Source organism: Fukomys damarensis, unplaced genomic scaffold, assembly GCF_012274545.1.
Source record: "Fukomys damarensis isolate Sample0158 unplaced genomic scaffold, DMR_v1.0_HiC HiC_scaffold_35, whole genome shotgun sequence".
Taxonomy (NCBI): Eukaryota; Metazoa; Chordata; class Mammalia; order Rodentia; family Bathyergidae; genus Fukomys; species Fukomys damarensis.
Window position 1 is genome coordinate 27,603,042 of NW_022900947.1, and position 6,191 is coordinate 27,609,232.

Genomic DNA, 6,191 nt, shown 5'->3' on the forward strand with positions numbered 1-6,191 from the left:
GGCTTGGGTCTGTGCACAATGGGGCCTCTATGTACCTGTTGTCTGAGAGGGCCTTTGGCTGGGGGCTGTGCTCCCCCATTTGTGTTGTATGAGCAGGCTTTTTGTTAGGGTCTCCATGCACTTATTAATTTTATAGGGATGAGCCTCTGGCTGTTGCTTGTGCACCTCTGTAGCTCTTTTCCAGGCAGGCCCTTGGCAGGGCAGGTGTGCCTGAACCTCTAGGGTCTGGATGGATCACTGGCTGGGATCTGCCTGCAGTCATGCAGGTCTGGACCACACTGATACTCCCAGGGATTTGCACTCACTCACCCTCTGTCAGCTATTTATTTCTTATTCCAAGTTTACACAGGTGGCAAACAGATCCAAGAGAAAGAATGAAAATTGAGAAATAATTTTCAAACAAAATAAATTTTGAATTTTAGATTTGCCTCAGGAACACAGTCAAAATTTGCACAAACATATTAAAATTTATTGTAAATAAACTGGATATTTACATAGTTTTATTAGTGACTTCCATGCACACACACTATTATATTAAAATATCCAAGCACTAAATATATAGTAACTTGTTAGGTGTCAAGATAATGAATGAACCTATGACTAATTCTATCAGACATTTTTTGTAATTTGGATATTTTAAGTGAACATATGGATGAAGAAGAAATTGGGAGAAGGACAGGTTAAAGTCTCGAGATTACTGTAACTCTCAGTAGCAAGCTAATGCCAAGGAGGCAGGGAGGAAAATTCTTTTTGTGCCTCATTCTAGCTACTTTTTTATTAAGAGTAGGAAAATTTTACTGAGGGAAGGAAAGCTTCTGTCTAAGAAAGACAGAAGGGGGACCATCCCACTTCTCAAAGATGTTTTATACAGCCAAGCCATGTGCTGAGGCAGGTACACAATGGGGCAGAACTATGAAACCTAATGGAAAATTGCAAGGTGGACATGAGGTGGGGTAAAACCATGACCAACCAATAAGATTACAAATATAATCACCCAGGTATGATTGATTAAATGGGTTTCAAATGGGGGAGCAAGTCACATAGCAAGTGTAGAAGGGTTTTCAGTAAGGATGGGAGTCAGAGCTATTTCCTGAAAGGCTGGGTTGAGACCTTGGCCCCCACTCAGTTCATTGAAACCTATTTAGAATATCAATAACTGCTATTTATCCCCAGGGGACGAACAAAGGTGTAGTAGTTTCTCTCCTTTAACAATTCTGGCCTTCAGTGAATGTGTCTTGATTGTCTTCCAGGTTGGCTCCTTGCTGTGTTGGCTCCTTTCAAATGAGAGAAAAGTACTTTTACACTTAGAGACAAATATTATCTTAATATTTTTTTTTTTGTACTGGGGATTGAACTCAGGTCCTTGTGCTTTCAAGGCAGGCCACTAAACTGCTGAGCTAAATTCCAGTACTTTTGTCTTAATTTTTCAAAGCTCAAAAGACAGGCAGCCAGGGGAATAAGAAATTTCTACTGAAACACAAGCAGTTCCTCTACAGGACCCCTGCTGGCCTGCCAATCAGACAGGAGATTAAAATAGAACACATTTTCAGGCATGTATTCTTTTTTTTTCTTTTTTCTTTTATTGAATTTATTGGTACATTCTAGTTATACAGTACAATTACATTCATTACTGGGATCTTGTACCTTTACATGATCTTGGTTCTCATGTTTTCCCTTGTCCCCACCCTGCCTTCACCCCCTCTTCTCCCCACCTACAAAGACTTTCATTCCATTTTTCCATTTTCTCATATTTCTTTTCCCTTTCCCTTATTCCCCTTCCCCTACCCTTCTCAATGTCCCTACATTTTTAGTCCTTTTCTTCCTGTTTCACATTGCTAATTAACCCATTAGGATCTTGAGTACTGTTTTAGTTTTTCACACCAGAGAAACTATTTGTTATTTTCACATGTGTGACTTATTTATTTCACTTAGGAGTATATCCTCAAAATGTACCCCTTTACCTATGAGTGAATCTATTTTCTCATTCTATATGGCTGACTACAAAAACCACATCTTCTTTATCCAGTTTCCAACTGATGGGCAGATGGGCTGTTTCCAAGTTTTAGCTATTACAAACTGTGCTGCTATAAACATAGGTGTGCATGTCACCGTGGTATGATTCTTTTAATTCTTTTGGAAAGATAACCAACAGAGGGAATCTCAGTGTTGTTTTCATCTGCATCTCTCGAATGACCAGTGATGTGGAACATTTTTTCATATATTTACTTGCTGCTTTTACTTCTTTGAGAAATATCTGTTCATTTCAGATGCCAGTTTTGAAATTGAGTCATTATATTTGATTTTCATATATTTACTTGCTGCTTTTACTTCTTTGTCTGAGAAATATCTGTTCATTTCAGATGCCAGTTTTGAAATTGAGTCATTATATTTGGGGGGGGCTGATTGTTTTGAGTTCTTTATATATTCTAGATAATAGTCCTTTATCTGAGGAGCAGCTGATAAAAAGTTTTTCCAACATTGCAGGTTGTCTCTTAGTTCTGTTGATGGTTTCTTTTGCAGTGCAGAAGCTTTTGAATGAGATGAGATCCCACTTGTTGATTCTTTCTGCTAATTCCCATGCTACTGAGGATTTGTTCATAAAATCTTTTCCTATGCCAATGTCTTGCAGAGTTCTGCCTAACTTATCTTCCAGCAAGTTTAGTGTTTTTCTTTTTATATTTAGATCTTTAATCCACTTGGATTTGAATTGTGCATTGTGAGAGATAAGGATCTAGTTTTAATCTTTTTCAGGTTGTGATCCAGTTTTTCCAAGACCATTCATTAAAGAGGCTATCTTTCCTCCAGTGGGGACTGTCAGCTCCTTTGTCGTAGATGAGGTAGCTGAGTGCATCTGGAGTTGTTTTTGTGTCTTCCAATCAGTTCCACTGATCTTCAGGGCTGTTTCTTTGCCAGTACCATGCTGTTTTTATCACAGTAGCTTTGTAGTATAATTTCAAATTTGGGAATTGTTATACCCACTGCCATGTGTATGTTGCCTAGGATGGCTTTTGCTATTATAGGTCGCTTATGGTTCCAAATGAATTTTTGGATTCTTCTTTCTAGTTCTGTGAAGTACAGTGTTGGAATTTCAATTGGCATTGCATTGAATCTGTATAGCAGTTTTGGTAGTATGACTATTTTCACTATGCTGATTTTTCCTACCCAGGAGCAGGGGATGTCTTCCCATTTTCTTATATCCCCTTCAATCTCTTTTTTTCAGAGTGCTTAGTTTTCAGTGTAGAGGTCTTTTGTTTCTTTTGTTAGGATGATTCCTAGAGATTTCATTTTTTGGATGCTATTGTGAAAGGAATTATTTCCCTAATTTCTCTCTCAGTGAGTCTGTTGTTTGTGTACAAGAAGGCTATTGATTTTTCAGTGTTGAACTTGTATCCTGCTACTCTGCTAAAAGTGTCAATTAAGTCTAGAAGTCTTTTGGTGGAGTTTTTTGGGTCTTCAATGTAGAGTATCATATCATCAGCAAATAATGACAGTTTAAACTTCCTCCTTTCCTATCTTTATTGCTTTAATTTCATTTTCTTCTCTAATTGCTATGGCCAATGTTTCTAGAACTATATTGAAGAGGAGTGGTGATAGTGGGCGTCCTTGTCTTGTTTCTGATTTTAACCTGAAGATTTTAAGTTTTTGGTCATTTAACATGATGTTGGCTGTTGGTTTTTCATAGATAGCCTTTATTAAGTTGAGATAGAGACCATCTATTTCAACTTTTGCAGCGTTTTTATCATGAATGGGTGTTGAATTTTGTCAAATGCTTTTTCTGCATCTATTTAGAGGGTCATGTGGTTTTTGTTCTTGACTTTGTTAATATGGTGTATTACATGTATTGATTTATGTATGTTGAACCATCCTTGCATCCCTGGAATAAATCTGACTTGGTCAGGATGTATGATCTTCTTGATGATCCTCTGTATTCTGTTTGCTAGTATCTCATTAAGGATTTTTACATCTATGTTCATTAAGGAGATTGGCCTGTAGTTTTCTTTTTTAGTTGTGTCTTTCCCTGGTTTGGGAATCAAAGCGATACTTGCTTCCAGGAATGAATTTGGAAGTATTGCTTCCCTTTTGATTTCATTGAAAAGTTTAAACAATAGTGGCAATAGTTCTTCTTTAAATGTCTTGTAAAATTCAGCAGTGAATTCATCAAGACCTGGGCTTTTCTGTCTTGGTAAGTTTTTAATTACATTTTCAATTTCACTAATTGTGATTGGGGTGTTTAAAATGTTTTTATCTTCTTTGTTCAACTTTGGTAATTCATAAGTATCTAGAAATCTGTCCATTTTTTCTGTGTTTTCCACTTTATTAGAGTACAAGTTCTCAAAGTAGGCATTAATGATCCTCTGGATTTCTGTTGGATCTTTGTGACTTCACCTTTTTCATTTCTGATTGCATGGATCTGAGCCTTTTCTTTCATTTTCTTGATAAGGTTTGGTAAGGGTTTATCAATTTTATTTATTCTTTCAAAAAACCAATGCTTCAATTCACTTATTTTTGTATTATTTTCTTCATTTCTATTGCATTGATTTTTGCTCTAATCTTTATAATTTCCTCTCTTGTTTGAGCTTTGGGTTTTTCTTGCTCTTGTTTTTCTAGAAGTCTAAGTTTCATTGTTAGGTTGTTTATTTGAACTTGTTTTATTTTTCTGGTGTGGGCTTTCAGTGCTATGAATTTTCCATGTAGAAGTACTTTCATTGTGTGCCATAGATTCCTGTATGTTTTATTGGTGTTTTCATTTGTTTGTAAAAACTGTCTGATTTTTTGTTTAATTTCCTTTGTGATCTATTGATTGTTCAGGAGAGTATTGCTCAATTTCCATATATTTGTGAAGTTCCTATGGTTTCTTATGCTATTGATCTCCAGCTTTATCGCACTGTTGTCTGATAATATAGAGGGAATAACTTTGATTCTTTTGCATTTATTCAAATATGTTCTGTGAGCTCGTATATGATCTATCTTGGAGAATGACCCATGTGCAGCTGAAACGAATGTATATTCTGATTTTGTGGGGTGGAACACTATATAGATGTCTAAGTCCATGCATTCAAAAGCTTGGTTTAGTTCTAGTATTTCATTGTTGATTTTTTGCCTAGATCATCTGTCTATTTGTGATAGTTAGGTATTTAGATCCTCTGCTACAATTGTGTTAGTGCTTATTTGATTTTTCATGTTACTTAGTATTTGTTTTGTATAGTTGGGGACATTTATATTTGGTGCATATATGTTTATGACTGTCATCTCTTCCTCTTGAATTGTTCCCTTTACAAGAATGTAGTGGCCTTCTTTGTCTCTCTTAATCAGTTTTGGTTTGAAATTTAATTTGTCGGTGAATAAGTTTGTTCCTGCTGCTTTTTTCTGGGCTTCTGTCACATGGAGAATTGTTTTCCACCCTTTCACTTTCAGTCTTTGGGCTTCTTTTTGTGTTAGGTGTGTTTCTTGCATACAATATATTGTTGGATTTTTCTTTAATCCATTCTGCTATTCTATTTCTCTTAATTAGTGAATTGAGGCCATTGACATTGATGGTTATAAGTGATATATACTGACTTCTTATTGTCATGTTATTGTCTTTTTTGTTGACTCTTTTTAATTTTTTGCCCTCTCCTTTTAGTTTCTTGCCTTGACTATTTGGTTTGCTCTGCTGGGTATCATGGTGTTGTGATCTTCACTGTCTTTTTCTAGGATATTGTTTAGAATTTGTTGTCGTGCTGGTTTGGTATTCATGAAGTTTCTCAGGTGTTCTTTGTCATGGAAGTATCTTATTTCCCCATCCATTTTGAGAGAGAGTTTTGCTGGATATGTCAGTCTCAGTTGGTGGTTGTTTTCTTTTAGGACTTGAAATACCTCACTCCAGGCTCTCCTTGCCCCAAGGGTTTGTGTTGAAAAGTCTGCTGTGATTATGATGGACTTTCCTTTGCATGTGATTTGTTTCTTTTCTCTTACTGCTTGCAGAATTTTGTTTTTCTGTTGGGTTTCTGGTATCTTGATTATTATATGTCTAGGTGTAGATTTTTTTGATCATGGCTAGTTGGAGTCCTATATGCCTCACTTATCTGTATGTCAAATTCTTCCCCTCTGTTTGGGAAGTTTTCTGTCATTAATTCTGTGAACAGCTTTTTAAAGTCATTTGCATTTTCTCCTGCTACTTCTTGGATTCCTATCAGTCTTATGTTATTCTT